We start from the raw sequence: 17,128 nt of genomic DNA, 5'->3' as shown, positions 1-17,128 counted from the left end.
CATTTTACGATAAAGTGAGGGAACCTATCCAGAAAAGCAGTGTGCTTTACAGTAGCATAACAAGCCCAAAATTCCCACTGGGGCATTCTCCCCCTCTCCCTGTAACCAACCCCCCCCGTAGACCTGAAGATAGGATCCTCCGCGAGTCCTAGGGTGGGGTAGAGGTATGCTGGCAGGCTTTCCAGCTGACCCCAGTGCACCCTGAGACTGGACAGGTCTTACTGAATTTACATAATTTAATTGCGAGCTAAGCAGAATTTCATCATTGGATTGGTCTCTTTTTTTTTTAATCCACAAGTTTTTATGGGGGCTGCATGGTGGTACAGTGGTTAGTATTGCTGCCTCACAGCACTGGGGGCTTGACTTCAGTTCCTGGGGTGCTATCTGTGTGGAGTTTGTGTTTTCTTCCTCTCGCAGTTCCAAGACAAAATCTTAGGTTAATGGTGGCTTCCAGAAGAATTGGCCCTAGTGTGTGTGTCTGTGTTTGTATGTCCTGTGATGGACTGGCTTCCCATCCAAGGCGTATCCTGTCTTGTGCCCACTGCATCCTGGGATAGGCTTTGGCTTTCCCGCAACCCTGAATTGGAAAAGTGGTTATTGGAAGTGATGTGATGATGACGTTTCCACAGTCAGTCCTGTGCTATCGGGGTGAATTGACGGAAGGCAAAGCCATATTCATAATGCAGGTAACTGCAAACTAAGACCAATAGAATAAATAGAGCAAATGTAAGTCTAGATTCCATTACTGCAGACTTGTTTTAATGCTGCCAAGTGGTAGTGATATGGCAAGCAATATTTTCAACTTAACAATTAAGATGCTATGGATCAGCATAGCACCAGACCCTCTCTGAAAGAGAAATGGACATTCCCCACTGAGCAACAGGAATTTCAAATCCATTAACCAGGAGATGGGCAGGTCTTTTCTGAGGAAAAACTGTAAAAACTCTTTAACTCTTCTAAAGCTGGATTGTTGTTTGTGCTGTGAATTTCTGGAGGATGTCACACAGTGCTAGATCTGTGCATTGCTTCAGCTTTGGTCACAATCGTGGGAACACCCATGTTTAAGGACAGACTAATAGTTGCTGAGGTTGTTTGCAGATCCTGCGAGTGACTGCGAGCAGGCATGGTGGATCTGACCTCCGAGACCCCCCGCCTTAGGGAATAGTGATCCAGGCGTGCCTTGTTGATGTGCCCGGGTGAACAATAGAATCATACTGTACATCCCCCCCCCCCCCCCCCCCAGACTCTGTCCTGCTGCTTTGTTGTGCAGGATTACAGGATTAGAGAGAGGCAGAGGATGTGCACACTGCCCTGGGGGGGAAACTGTGCTCTCTGATTTCCCTATCCGCTTTCCATCCCTCCCCTCGGCTTGTTAGCGCTAACCTAAATAAACCCTTTCAGGAGCAGGCCAGGCTTTCTCCCTAGTGTCACTCAGGGCACAGCTGAAGACATCAGATGTTAACAGCCTGTTGGGCAGGTGGCCTTATCAACTTCCAAATTTGCTTTGCACACCCATCAAATAGAATAGAATCATTGTGCACTTGAGAAAGCTCATGATTTCTTTTATTTGTGCAGCGATCCCTATGTGATAGGCTCTGTAGCCTCATTTGAGACTAATTGTAACAAGAAATGTAAATGCTTATCTTGGCCAGCACAGGCTCTGTTCTGTTTATTATTTCCATAATTGCTTTTTGTTTCTAAAAGAGATGCATGTTTAAGTGCTGTACTCGGCATCTTTACCATTTAGTGGGGTGGCGCATGGCATGGTGGTGCAGCGGTCAGCATTGCTGACTCTGTGCTGGGGCTGACTCTGTAATGGGTTTCAACTGGGAGCTCTGGTTTCCTCCTATAGTTTAAAATCGTACTTGTAGGTTAATTAGCTGTGGTGTGAGTGTGTATTTGTCTGTGTGTCTGCCCTGTGATGGACTGATTCCTGTCCAGGGTGCACTCTACTTTGTGCCTGTTGCTTGCTGAGGTAGGCTCCGGACCCCTTGTAACCCTGAGTTGGCTAAAGAGGTTAGAAAATGGATAGGTGGATGTAGGGTGGCTTTAGAAGTGTAGTGTTTTGCAGCATTTTTTTTAATACATGCTGGCGAAGTGATCTGGTTTTTACTGGTGAAGGACCTTGTTCCAAAATCTCTCGACTGCTTTTGGTTAACCCTCTGCATGGTGTTGTTCTTACCCTTCATGTTGCCAGTCCTTTCTGGACACTCCACTCAAAGCGCTTTACGGTAATGGGGACTCCCCTCCTCCACCACCAATGTGCAGGCCCACCTGGATGATGTGACTGCAGCCATAGTGCGCCAGAACGCTCACCACACATCAGCTATCAGTGGGGAGAAGAGCAGAGTAATGAAGCCAATTCATAGATGAGCTGGAAGACGGCTCCTGTTGTGACGCTCGCTCTGCAGCCTCTCCTGTTCTCTCGTTTCAGCCTCTTTGTGTTTCACTTTAGATTAACGCATCTGCTGAATGGCTGCATCTGAATGTTGAAGCCCTTCTGGCTGTAACTGGCAGGTATTTCAGTAGGGGCTTAAAATTTAGAAAAAAAAAATGCAGGGCGTATAGCGCAGGTTACCTAGCACTGTTGTCAATCCTTGGCTTCTTTCAAGGATCCTCCAATCAGAACAGGTAACCTCTTTACATGAAGGGTGGTGGGAGTGTGGAACAAGCTACCCTGCCATACCCTGCCATACTGTTGAGACTGATGCCTTCATTTCTTCGAAGGAGCGGCTGGGTGAGATTAAGTATCAAGAACCAGATGAGCTACATGGGTTGACTTCTCTCCTCTTGTTTGTAGCCTTTATGTTTTCAAATGCACATTTTCAAATGTCCCAGTAACTTCTTTCCACTACCATTTTGGGGTGACCCACTGTGCATTGACTCCACTTGCTGCTTGAACTGGCCCAAAGCAGAGGAAGGTGGCGTCATGACTTCCTCCCAGCTGTTGCTCTTTCACCTTCACACTGTTCCATCTATGATACCACAGCTCTGAGCTGGCCAGTCTCTGGGCTCCAACTCTCACCCTGGGCTCTGAGCAGAGTGCCTCCTGATTTCACCACTGAGGAGCCCGGTGTGCACATCCTTTGCAATATGCTGACTTTTGGCCTGTGTAACGTGTCTCTATGCCTCATGTGTGGAAATGTGTAATTTTATACAGTCATACCTTAACTTATTTTTTTAAATCTTTCTATCATTGTTGTGAGAGGGTAAAAAAACGTATTAACAGAGCAGCTGTGGATTACAGTGCTGATTACAGTCTACCTGACTAATAATTAACTCAGTTACACTAGACAGACACTCCAGCAATAGTGATTACCATTCATTTAAACTTTTAAACCTTTCCTCAGGAAACAAAGATGCACAGCTCTGACTTTTGAAAGTAACTAAGCTTGTCCCTATTCAGCATATTCTGTACCCTTTTTAAGGACGTTGTGTGCTTGTTTTACCCACAATGAAGGATCAGAACAGAATAAGAGTGAAGTTGTCACCCTGACTTGGTCTGTTCACTACTGGAGTGATGGGTGTTGTAGCCTTTTCCAGGAATAGGCGGGTTACTAATACTGGATGATTGGAATAGATCGGACATCAATCCATCCAATTTCTGACTGCTTCTTCCAATTCAAGATCGTAATTGGAGCCTTTGCTGGCAAGCAACGGCCACAAGGCAGGATATATTCTAGATTGGATGCCAGTCGATTGCAGGGCGCACACAGCCAAACACTACACCATTTTCCTAGAAGTCAGTTAACCTACCAGTATCTCTTTGCACTGTGGGAGAACATCCAAACTCCATACAGATGGCACCCCTTGTTCGGAATTGAACTTGGGGCCCCCAGTGCTGTAAGGCACTGTGCTACCCATAGATAGGACAACTAAGCTTTTCTTTTTTAAAAGAACAACCATTGTCCACCAGCACTGAGATATGTTTGGGAATAGATCTCTGTGCATTTTAATCAACACTTTGAAATCCTCTTTCTCTCTCCTTTTTCAGTTCAGCCCCTCAGTGCAAACTCCGTCCCAATACAGTGCACTTCTCCAGACTATCCATAATTCAGGCTCTTGGTTCATCAAATTTTCATTGAGAGAAACTGCATCCGATCTGAATGCTGCTGTCCCTCCTGTGTTTCCCAGCCACGAGGAGAACATTGCTGTGCTCTCATTTTATTTTTAAGTTACTTTATTTAAATAACATGCATAAGATACCTGGTGAAATGAAAGTGAACCTAAATCGGTTTCAATCCAGTCTTAATCTCATGATTTGCTAGTTTTTTTTTAGTCGTTTTACAATTTGAAATTATTTTCTTCTTTATCAGTTAAAGAACTAGATCTGGCAGCCAGAGAGCTGAAACCAATGTCTAAATTTGCCATCATAATATTCACTCAGTGATCAAAATTTTAGTAGGCTCTTTGTGGCAGTTATGATAGAAATGACCAAACTGGCTGTATTCCCTGGATCTCCATCCTTTAAAAAAGTGTCTGAACAGGTAGTTCAAACCTGTTTGCCCTTACCCATCACAGCTTCAAGTGAAGGCACTCTTGCTAGAGGAATGGTGTAAGGAGTTTGTGCTGCTTGTTCACATTATGCATCTTTACTTTATTTCTCCCAGCTCTGGAAGTCCTTCCCAAGCTGTGCTCCTGTCTGCCTTGGCTTTTGGACTCTGCTGATGTGTAGACTTCAGTCTTCTCTGTGTTTGTAAAGTGGACTGTTTGGGCGGTGTAACGAGATTCCTTGTTTCCCAACACAGTCAGAAGGAGTTGTTATTCAGGACATTAACTGGAAGAACTTGTTCCCTTTGTTTTTAGTTTTCTCTGTCTCAGAATGTGATAGGGTGGGGTATACACCTGTGATTGCTATCACGTGCGCTGAATTATCTTCATCACACCCATGTGCAGCAGGCAGGTACCCATTAAGTATGTAATCCTTGGAATGCTATTTGATCTTGTGAGCACGTAGCCAAAGTACAGTCATATGTTGCCAAGGGAACACCCTTTGCGATGCCAGCAAGGAAATCCCTTGTCCAAAATAATCTCCTAATAAATGCATGGCCGATCACTGCAGATAGAATGGAAATTTTAGTGATGGGATGAATTAATACCCAAAATGTGGTCTGTTAAGGCATAATTTAATTACAGATTAAGACAAATCCATAACATAGCTATATATTTAACTACTAGCAAACAAAATCCAGTTGTCACAGTGTGAAAAGCTTTCGCTAAGGTAGTTTCAGTAAACGAGTTTGGCTTTCTTTTGTAAGGGTGGGGCTGCGGCAGTGATGACGCGGTGAAGGGGGGGCTGGGGGCTGTGGCGATGATAACGTGCTGAAGGGGGGGACAGGGAGGACTCAAATCTAAATGACCTGCACTGCTGTGGCGTGTTAACACATTGATAGCCCTATCCTGCACAGCAGGTTCCAATCCAGTGCTTCATGCTGTTCCAGGTAAGGTGAGGGTAGATTGTTAGAAGTCACTTGGAGTGCAGTGTCTAAAGAGGGGCTTGTTTGCTAGGTCCTGTAACAGGGTAGCAGAGCTTTGTCCCTCTGCACAGTATTACTGCCACATTACCTCATTCATTCAGATCACAGACTGATCTGAGCAGATTGGGGCTGGTCAGTATTGGGATAGGAAATCTAGAAATTTAAAGTTGCTGTTGTAGGTGTTATTGGTGAATCAGTGGGTGGAGCTCTTCCTCCTGGAAAATAATTCTAAAATTGTATGGAGCTCCCATCTTTCCGATGGGATGTTAAACCCATCTCACTGTGCCATTTAGATCCCATGGCAGTTGGTGAAAGAGCAGGGCTGTTAACTCCCGGCTAAATTATACTTTCCTCTTGCAGAATCTGACCTCCCTACAGTTCCCTCTCAGGTTGAACAGATGAGGCAGGTTCTCACTTCCCCGGTGATCTGCGGTGCGATGGGCATGTGGGTGCTGAACCGTAGTGGTGACAGAGTGGGTTCCCTCTTGCATTGAAAATGCTGTAAGATTCTTTGAGATGAAAGGCGCTGCATGGACATGTTAACTGTAAGCTCCTTAGTTTGCTAAATGCTTGTGGTGATGACGTACCTGGAATGGAAAGAAAGCGTGGTGGGGAGAGGTGGGGGGGAGATTCCTCCAGGAATCTGGGCGCCAGTGGAGCTCGAGTGCCAGGGTCTGCTGGCACATCTGGTTTGCAGGTGCATCCTGGGAAGCCCGCATGTTGTTTCCAGTGCCCAACTGGGCTACACAGCAGTGCGGCTGCCCCCTGTGCAGATCAGAGCCAGTCAGGTCTGCTTTTCATGTTCATTCCTTTTGGCTGATCCTTAAGAAAGAAGGAGGGGGCTTGTTGTAAAAAGTGTCTTGGCTAATTGTGTGCCAGTAACATCTCAGGTGCGTTTGCATGTTATTTTTTCCACACAACGGTTGTAATAATAAAGGTGTGATTGTGGGTGGCATACAAGCATGTTGCTACAGAGAGCTGCCCCTGCCCCTCATCCGACAGTCCTAGAACAGCTAAAAGTGAAAGCAGATTGCGGTTGTCTGGCCTCCCAATTAAGGAAAATATTGAGCAATACTGTGGAGCAAATGCACACAGATCGAACTCAGAGCAGAAGGACCAGACAGGACCCCTCCCGCGCTGAGCTTGGTGAGTCACAGTTGAGCCTTGTGCCATACAGCCGGAGGCAGGGTTGAGCGTTGAGACTGCGACAGAACAGGCTGCCATCTCCCCAGTTCCATAGATCCGATTACTGCTCCCCGGAACACTGGGAATCCTACTCACTGGAACACTTTTAATAAGTCAGAAACCTCAGCTGCAGCTTAATTAGTATCTTTGTTTAAAGACCTCTTGGGTCATTTTACTCTTTGGATTGCTGATGGAGCTGTTTTTTGTCCGATAGTCACAAAGGCAGTAATTAATGGTGTATAAATAAGACTACATTATCTGGGGTATGTAAGAAACTTTCAGTGTAGCAGCATTAAATAACAAACAGTAAGCTCACTACTGGCTTGATGACTTGAATGTTCAATTTAGTAAATTATGTTGGGTTTCATGCTCCTTGCTGTAGATGTTTAGGATTGTGGAACTGAAACTTAACCAATGTAGTTTGTCTCAGTGGTGAAATACTTGTTAGGCCATCAGGTTTAACAAGTCAGGGGCTTCAGGCAATGAGTGCATTGCTTATCCAGGCCGTGCTTCTAACAGCAACATTTTTTTTCCCCCATTTCCATAACCTCTTTGATCACACATTCAAGGATCTCCAGTGTGCTTTGAACCAGCCAGTCAGGCTTTGAAAGCTCAGGATGTGCCACAGGCAGTAGACCTGAACCTGAAAGACTGAAGACTCTAGGGATGGTCACATTATTATTGATGTGCTGTGGGTGTGGCCATGAGATCTGTTAAGTCCCCAGCGTAGAATAAGTGGTTCTTTTTTCTTTTCCATTTTTGAGATCTGTTTCAGATACCCTTGCTGACCATCAGGAAGCCCGGGATCATGCTCCAGTGTTGTACAAACAATTTCTGTGTCACACACGCACACGCGTGCATACATACTGTTTGATCTCCATGCACAGATGCATGTTTTCTTGGGCGGCCATGCTGTATATTAACAGGGGAAATCTGAACACTGCAGGTGCGTGCTATTAATGGGAAGCAGATGTTGGGGTGTGCCAAACTAGGCTGACATCTAACTCCACACTGTGGCTAACCTAATTGAGATACTTGTTAGGATTAGGAAACTGCAAAAGTGAAACTGAACAAGAGCTGGGCGTGGAAGCGGTGCCTTGTGGAGATCTTGAGTTTTAGTGGATCTGTCACAGCGTTTGGTGCTGTTCAAATTAGACACTATCTGTGATGGGGAAAGTATTTAAGAGCATCGCCTCTCTCCCTTTTCATAGTGTTTGAACCTCCAGGTGTGTCACTTGGTGTTATAACCCATGAGGTACATACCCTACCTGGCTGGGAGTGTTGCTCTCAGTTTCTCCATCTTTACATTATTCTGATACCTCTATATACTGCAGACAAAAGCAGTTGTAATTAAGGTGGTTCCTGACCTTTTTTGCATGGCAAATGAGCTCCTTTTAAAACGGGTGCAGTATGTTAACATGCAGGTAACAAGGATGTGCATTGTAATATCCTTGTCACAGGGAGCTGAGAGCCCAGAAGAAGACCGAAGTAATGTTCAGTTCACATCACTGTTGTCTTGATGAAGCCATAGACACTGAGCTACAGTATATAGGCAGTCCCTGGCATACTTAATACTGGGTTGCTTTATTTGACCCACCGTAAAAAGAAATTTAGATTTGCACTAATTGCAATGGATATGTATGCAGAACTACATGTACTTAATGTCACCTAGTGCTTCTTTGCATAACTTCCACTCTAGTCTTTTTTATAAATAAATCTTAAATTTACTTTAATCTTTGAATATTTTTTCCTTTCTAATGTGGAATACAGTGTATTGAACATATTTCAAAGTAAATTTGTGAGCAAAGCAGAGCATAGAGTAGGATAAGATCCTTCTACTGTCAAAGCTTAAAATGTCTCAAGATATGTAATGTGATCACTTAGTAAAAACAATGCGTTTACATTTAAATATATAAATATAATGAGATTAGACATCAATAAGTAGACCTCTATATTAACTTGTATAGCATACATACTTAAGGCTCAAGAATGAATCTGACTTGAGTAAAATGTGCTCGGATCCAAACTATTACATGGGTCTAAATAGTATAGGCTGCATGTTTAAAAACAACTTTGCAGGTTTTGAAAGTGAAAGTTTGCGTTCACAGCCAGGAAATGGCATTCATAACCATCATTTTTAACGAAATATTAAGCCGTAAATTCTTGAGCTTTGTAATCCAAAGATGGCTGTATCTTGAATACCCGCCCTGGATTTTCCTCCAGAACAATTTTTTTGTAGGTGCTCCATGTGGACAGAATCCTGGGAGCTTCTTGCTTCACATTCTGGGGCATCATTCTCTCCCCTTGCATTGCATTCCGCAGCGGAGAGTTGGCTTTAGGATCTGGGGACCCCTGGAGACCAGATTGTCCTGTTTCTCCGCATGTTCTCGCATTTTTATTTAAATCGCCAAGCTTAGTAGCTTTCGTGTAGCAGTTGGCACAGTTTATGGTCAACGTGATCGGGCATTGTGCACGTCAGTGGAAGGATTATACCCGTGCAGCGGAAGTAAATCGTTCCTTTTGAAGGAAGCAAATGATTGACATTTAGGGGAAATTAACATTGTTAAGGGGAAGCTCCTTTCAATAATATATGCATGCTCCAGCACTTTTATCAGTTAGCCTGTTGTTACCGGTTCAAGAAATTGTGTAAAACAGGCAGAGGTGTGATTTAATCCTGATTGTTACACCAAGGTTCAATGTTGGTTCTGAACTTTCATTTCACTATGCTTTGGTAAATTTTATACAGTACATGGGGTGGTTGAAGATTTTCCAACTTGCATAAGTGTCAATGGACTAGGCAGGGGGACTAGAAAGAAAACCTTCATTTTAACGGACTTCTGATTTAATAGGATAGAATGTGCTAAATGGGAATTCTGTCTGTAAAATCAGAAATACTGACCTTTCCCTGCAAAAAGTATGAAATGCACAGATAAAACAAGGTGGAAATAAATATTCCATTTTCTTTAAAATTCAGGAATATCAGTGGTACCCTACAGGGGTAGGGAAGGTCATTTGCTTATAATCAGTCAGTTTCTCATATGCTTTAGTGAATTTTATACAGTACACGAAATAAAGAGCTTGTATATTTGTGATGATCATTCCCTCTTGCATTATTCAATATTCATTTAGTGTATTGATAGCAGTTATAAGTCAAGATCCAGAAAAATTGTGTGTATATTTTTCTCATTTAATAGTGTGCTTTTGGGGCTAAAAAACAATTTGTGATTTAATGGGCACCCCCTTCCCCTCTATTTTGAAATAATAGAAAGTGTTTCATGTGAGAAGTGATGGTTAAACCATCATTCCTCTGAGCTCTGGGACAGCATGGTGGCGGGAGATAATGAAGTTTTGATGTCTCTCTCCCTGGAAACATGGCTGCCACAGGAAGTGTTGCACGCACTTTTTGTTTTTTACCTGCAGGGAAAGCACAGTGTGTTTCTAAAAACTGGGCTGCATAATTGACAAGGCGTGTAACCTTAGCTCTACCACGCCACTGCTCGAGCCTCTTCCATCATTTACAAGGCCATGAATAATGAAGACGTTCAAGAGGGGAACACAGTCGGCGCACATGGCCTGCAAAGAAACAAGTAGAGGCTCAGACCACACTGAAAATAAGGAAGAAACCGTGTTTCAGCTGTTGTTTCTCTTCAGGTGTGAGGGAGAGAGAGCAAGGTGGCACAAGAGGAAGGACAGTGGAGGTGAGTGGGCACACAGGTCTGTCCACATGAAGGAGGACCTGGAGGAGAGGTCTGAAAAGTGGAAATCTGTAAACCTCCCTTTGCCTGTGGGCCCATTCCCGCCTAGTCTGTCCTTTCTCTTGGACTTCTCCAGTCGAGCACACAGAGTAGCAGGCCTCTAACGCTAGCCAGCGATCGCCAGCGTTGGAAGGGAAGAGCGGGCTGTCTGCAGACGTCAGCAGAGCCCCAGGTGTTGCCAGAGGTGCTGACACTTTCAGATCTCACGGGGAGATGAGGCTGTGCTTTAAGCCTGGTAGCTGCAGCTGCTGCCTCTGTGCTGACTGCAGGTTCTGCTTCTGCTTCTGAAAAACAGCTAGACCCAGCTAATAACTTTCCTTAAGACAAACGTTTTTATTAACCCGTTCTTGCATTTTCCATTTTTTGGTAGCCTTTTAGGCGTATTTTCAGACCTTATAAATTAGCATTGCCTTGAGCAGCGTCACTCACACTTATTTTGTCCTAAGTGTGTTTTTCACATCTTGGCTTGCAAATGATGGCTCTGTGCCTGCAAGCTCCTGGAGTGCCACAGAAGGCGCTGTGATCCCTACCAGACTAATTCCTCTCTACCCTTGTTGAATACTGATCACTATAACCCAGGCTGGAACCTGTGCTGATGGAGTTCAAAAGTATCTGGGGATTTTTTCTCTTGGAACCTTTGTCATCAGCATATTAAATGATTTCTGCACATGGGAGGGCACATCTTGTGGGCAGACCCTTCCATACTTTCAGAAACCAGGCAGTTTGCATCACAAAAAGAGTCATCATGAAAGTGATGTCCACTTTGAATTGGAAGGTGTAGGTTGTGTGTGCAGGAAACAAGCCTACTCAGGGCTTCTGAGCTGAATACTTTGTGTTGGGAGCTTTGTCTTGTTTCATTGGAGTGGATTGTTGGCAAGGTCTGCACTTGCACAGCACTTCACCTGGGTTCTGTGTAACTACTGGGCGACTGAGTCACAGCAAAAATAGCGAAGTCTTAGCAGGCAACTACTGAGGCTTTGATACATCTGAGTGTTTTTCCAAGCTCCAGGGAGATCTGATTGGCAGACCGCTGTTTGGATCTCAAGCTTCTGATCAGGTCTCTTTAAACACAGCATGCTGAACTGTAGGGAATGCCGATCCTTTGAACTTTAGACAGACCGCTTGGAGTAAGAGAGTCAGTTCTGCATCTCCGTCTCCTTTGGCCTGGTGGTGGAATGCTGGAATCAGTTAGTTTTTCAAAATGAGGGTTTTGGTGGTGTCCAGCGCTGGCTAATGCACTCTTGAATGCCGTGTCCTGCTTCTTGTGACGTTAATGTGTCCGAGAGTTTTTGAAAGGTATGTCCTTTTCCCCTTTGTCACAGTGGAGAATGCTAACTGTTACCACACAGGAGGATAATAACTAGTTGAGAAAAAGTACAATAGGAGATTGTGTTGCTGTTATCTTACTGTAAAAATACTCTAGGTATCCCACCACTAGCATAAGTAGTCCATCTAGTGCCTGTTTAGCTTCAGTAATCATCCAGAGTCTTTTTGCGATGGCTTTTCACATGCATGGCTATCTGTGACTGGAAAAAAAGTCCCCAAATTCTGAATCTGTTCAAGGACCTCTGATTTTTTGTTCCACGACCATTTGGGAAATGCATGGTAGGTGCATTTTGCCAGATGAAGTTGCAAATTGCATGCGCTATTAACATATTAGGGTGCTGTTGCGATGATACACATTTTTAACATAATGTAGGGACTTTTCCTCTGTTGAAGAAGGGGTTGGCTTGTCCTGCAGGAAGTTCTGCTGATACAGGGTGATGACTTCCTGTTTTTCATTTAGAACTTATAAACATTCACAAAGAAGCCAAGCCAGTTTTGACCCTGACCAAGATATACATGCTCATGTGATCTTCCAGGGTATTGAGAGTATACATGGGTAAATAGGGCTGGGCGACATGGCCAAAAACATTATCACGATAAAAATGTTCATATCAGTCGATATCGATAGTTATCACGATAAATGTCAAATCATTATTTCTTTCAATTTTAAAGGCAGATTTTTTCTCCTGAGTGAAAGTTGAAGAAACCAGACAGTTAATTGGTAAATTAAACAACTCTTTATTTTAAGAACACAACAAACACTTGCCGAACAGCAGAAACATTAAACAAATCTGAGGTAAAGAGTATTCAAGTCTTTTTTTATGTCAAAATATGCAAAATATGAGTAAAATTTACAAAATAAAAATCTTAATAGAAAAATTAAATACTGCATTGTGATAAAACACACATATAAGATGGCTCAGACAGACTGCAAAGTTTAAAGTGCTTTAAAGAATCATATCAGAAGTAGTGGCGAAGAATGGCACCATTTGCAGCTGCCGCTCTACCATCTCCCTACACTCTGCATACAGCCGAGGAAGTGCAGTCAGTGCAAAATGTTTCCGACCAGGTAGCTCGTATCTGGAGTCAAGGATTCTGATAAGCTTTCAACAGTGCTAATGGGAAGCATGTCTTTTCCAATGCAATATGCAACTGCATTTGTGATGTCTTCTTGTCTTTTCGTTTTTTTGTCATAAGGCACGGTCCTCGAAAATTATGCTGCTGTGTAGTCACACTGAATACTGGCCTGGTGCTTATAGATGGTCCCCTTCCACTAACAACAATAGTTTGTGACTGTAGTTTTTTACTTTCTGCGTGTTCTAATGGGTGATTTTGTTTTAAATGGTGAAATAGGTTCGTGGTGTTGCCTGTCTTTGCTGGCACGGATCTGCGGCACAGTTTGTAGTGCACGCTGCTCTGTTTTATGTCTGATCATAAAAAGCCAAAATATCTCCAAATTACCGAAGTTGAATGACCTTTTCTGTTGAATATGTCATCGTCCTTCGAGCTGGTTGTTGGCAGCACTACATTTGCTTCAGTGTCACTCATTTCTTCACTCTAACTACAATCCTGTCAGCCACCACCGTGTGGGTAAACAACACCACGTAAGCTGCCCGGTCTGCAACATACACATGCATATCATGCACAAAGCATGAACATTTATCGAACTATTAAAAAATTTTTTAAGAACTACTTAAAATTATATCGAGGAAAATTATATCTCGATGATTATCGTTATCGAATTATCGCCCAGCCCTACGGGTACATATTGCAAACATTTGTTGAATGTTTTTTTTAAGTTAATAAGCTAATAAACATAAAGTTATCCAAGTTATTTTGCAAAAAAAATCCAAAGGTTTTAAAATCTGAAATAGCTCAAACTGGCGGGCGAAGGGGGGGGGAAGGGGTTTCAGGCCCACATTCTGGGATTGTGAAGAACACATCTGTGCCCCTTTGGGTGATGTCCTATAGACTTTTTGGAAAAGGCTAGCTCCTGTACAGCCCATGGCAGGAGGAAAAGAGGCCCATTAAGAGTTGATCGTGGCTTCAGATAAGCTTGTCTACTCTGTCCAAGTTCAAATTTTTGAGAAGCAGGTGATATTAAGAAACTTCTACCTTAAGCCTAAGGTTACATCACTTTTGGTTTTTAATTGCCAACCCCTGTTCCTCATGCTTTCCTGACGGTCTGCATGTGTTTGCCACCTTCATATGCAATTTTTTTACAGTACACCCGCTGTATAATGCATCCTGTTAACAGAGCAAGCATTCACAAACCACATGAAAGCTGCAGAATCTAGTGAATAAGTGGGTGACAGAACGCTTTTGTGAATACCATTCGACTGTACTTTGTAAAATGGGCATTTGTCTAGGACATGTTTAAATTCCATTTAGAGGTGTGAAAGGGGATTGCACTGGCATTTTAACTGCATTTTCTTAAGCGAAAATATCTAATCTAGATGGACAGAGCTCCAGTAATGGGGCTTGCGAGTTGGAGAATGAGATCTGTCTTGGAGGCAGCATCACTGCTTACCGCTATCGGAAGGCCTGGCTGTTTTGCACTGTAAGTGTTCAGGTCTACAGAGCTGACTGTGAGGAAAGTTTAAATGAGACGCTGAATGGGAGGGCGGAGGGGCTTCAGCTGAGTCAGAAACACTGCTGTTGCGCTCTCCTGAAATATTTAGGAAGTATTGCGGTCAGGGACTGTGTCTGGTCTCGTCGGCTTGTTTGTAGAGCTCCAGACTGCCCGGCTGAACCTCTTCACAGACTGCCGGTTTGAGCGGTTGGGAATCTGGGGACAGCTCCTTTTGTGTTTTTTATTTTCACTTCAACAACACCACTGTGAAAGAAAATGGAACAGGCAGTCTAATCTATTGCCATCAGCTCATCTGCTTTGCTTACTGGCCTTTGGCTTTTTCCAAACACAACTCCAGGTTCCAGCGTCTCTGCTGGGATTGTGGTTTCTGGTGTTTGCATGTCAAAGTTCTAGCCAGGCTTGTTTAATCACGATGATATTATTTGGAGGCCTCCAGAAATAATAAAAAATGTAGTGGTCGTTTACACACACGGATAGTGCTGTATTGCTGCTTAAAGGAGTTTATCTTATTAGAATAAAAGCCATCTTAACTTCCATATATGGGGAATTAGAGTGTAAACTTAAAAGAGGTGTCTTGGATAAGTATAACATTAAAAATGCACTTAAATTTAGAATGAGCATTGTTTCAATGACTGTTAAAGCATAGCATTATAAATGTATCATCTCAAACCCAACATAAATATAAAAACAATTGTAACAAAGTTTAGGCCAATGTGTTTGACATAAATGGATTGGGTGCATTTTAAATTTTACAAGCCTGTCCTCTAGCAATGAAGTCCGTGAACTTGGTTTGTACTTCTGTCTTTAATGCTGCGTGGAGAAAGCTTTCCATCCGCAGCACTCATTAAAAAAATCTCTTGGGATCCCTGATTGGGACATATAGGATAGAGAAGGCTCCTGCAGTGATCGGGGCTGCACTGGACTCTTGGCTGTGCTGGCAGCATACAGACATCCAGGGGCACGAATTTGAGTGCAAACCCATGTCTCCCCCATGACCCCTTCTATCAGATCATCTTAATTCCGTATCTCAGACAGGCGTCCTATAGGGGCCAATGAGAACACACCGGCCACGGTCTCTTCATAGATCTTAAAACAGCAATTCTGAACAAAAGCTCTTTTCTTCTCCAGTCAGATCTTTTGTTCAGCATTTTGCCTGTTCCTGTTTTTGTCAGCAAGTTCTTTTTTATCTTCATTTTGAGTTTGTTTCTACTAACAATCCACCACCAAGCAGACAGACCTGATTTTGTTTATGCCAAAGTGGTAATGGTTGCTTTTTTTTTCGCAACGCTGATTATCCCTTAATCTGAGCCATGTCAGGTTACAATTAATGAAAAATGGTTACTGCAATTTTGTCTTCTGCATATGTTCAGGCTCTAAATAAAGCAAGCAGAAGAGGATTCAATATAGTGTGCATTATCTTTCTTCTTTCAATACCTTCTGATTGTTATTGCCTCCTCTGACCTAGTAGGCATGTCCATGGTCTTCTCTGCGCTCCTCTGTATTTTTGTATGTCTAAAGATTGAGGTCATGGTGAAAATTCAGCTGCAATTTTGAAATGCACAGTGTGCTTGCAATTCATTAAGACTGACTGACTGATTGCAGAGATGGGCAGCACTGGAACAGAGTGAGATATACAGAGTTGCTGTTGAAATCATGTTCATATTGAATGCGCTCTCATTGTGCTATTGATGTGTTCATTACTAGGCCGTAAAGCATATGGTTTCATACAAAAAAGTTTAATTGTCCCGATTTAATTGAGTGTTGTGGTTGGCACTGCTGCCTCACAGCTGGAATTGATTTTAACTTGGAGCCCATTCTGTGTGGAGTTTACATGTTCTTCCTGGTTTTTTTTTTCTCTCTCCAGGCGCTCCAGTTTACTCCTGCCTTCACTTTATTTGGTGTCTGTGAGTGTGCATGAGGACTTAAATCCACCCCCTCCAGACCAGGAATAATCAGCCTTGTAGTTATCTAAATAAAGTTTATTTAGCACCATCTGAGCAGCCAGACCAGCAGAGTCACTCATTCTGTTATAGGTTGAACCTCAACTGTCACAGGATCAGGCCTAGCTAGAGTTACTAGTATACTGTAGCCAGGCTGTGCTGTGCATCAGTAACCCCTGATGTGGCTTGTGGTGGTGGAAGGGGGGCAGGGCTGCGGGTGACGGTGTACTCTGCAAGACCTGAATCACCCCTCCAGCCGGCGCTGCATGGCTGTGGCTTATAGCATGCAGAAGAGTGGTTTTGCTCATCATGTGCATCGCCCTTCCACTGCTGGTGTGAAGGTCATGACCGTGCGTTTTGTACACTTGACAACAGTTCAGCGCAGATTGAGGGCGTTAGATGCAATAAGTGCAGAGTATATTAATACTGAAGAAGAGCTCAAAAGGGATCAATACTGTACCGTGCTTTGTGGGATTCCTGCTTTATAGCACTCAACGGTTCCTTCCAGCGTGTTATTCATTGCTTGGTGCCCACTGTCACGCTGCACTGACTTGCATGTACATTGCACATCTAAGATGTACCTGCCTCCCTGTTGTTTTATTTTTACATTTGCCTTGATAAGGCCATGGGCTAAGCAAATAGGATTTTTCCGATCCTAATTTCAAAGCACTCATGTTCATGTGAGATCCTCTCTGCTGCTCTCCCCTTGAGCATTTCGAAAGAAGCCCATGTCATGGGTGTGCGTCCTTCCTGGGGCATGGGCAGGTGAACTTGTTAAACTGGAAACAGTTTTGCATCGATGACTCTTTCTTCAAGTCTCATAGGTCTGAGGGGGACAAAGCTGGAATGGAT

At 43.5% G+C, this 17,128-nt stretch overlaps 1 protein-coding gene across 11 annotated transcripts in view; it reads left to right on the top strand.

The window, feature by feature from the left end:
• The window catches only part of LOC148650192 (dynamin-2), a 99,674-nt gene that overhangs the window by 9,682 nt on the left and 72,864 nt on the right, over positions 1-17,128 (top strand). The gene's annotated exons all lie outside the window — the stretch shown is intronic.

The sequence above is a fragment of the Lepisosteus platostomus genome, chromosome 13, assembly GCF_059453375.1.
Source record: "Lepisosteus platostomus isolate fLepPlt1 chromosome 13, fLepPlt1.hap1, whole genome shotgun sequence".
Lineage (NCBI taxonomy): Eukaryota > Metazoa > Chordata > Actinopteri > Semionotiformes > Lepisosteidae > Lepisosteus > Lepisosteus platostomus.
This window is presented reverse-complemented; position numbering and strand designations above follow the sequence as displayed.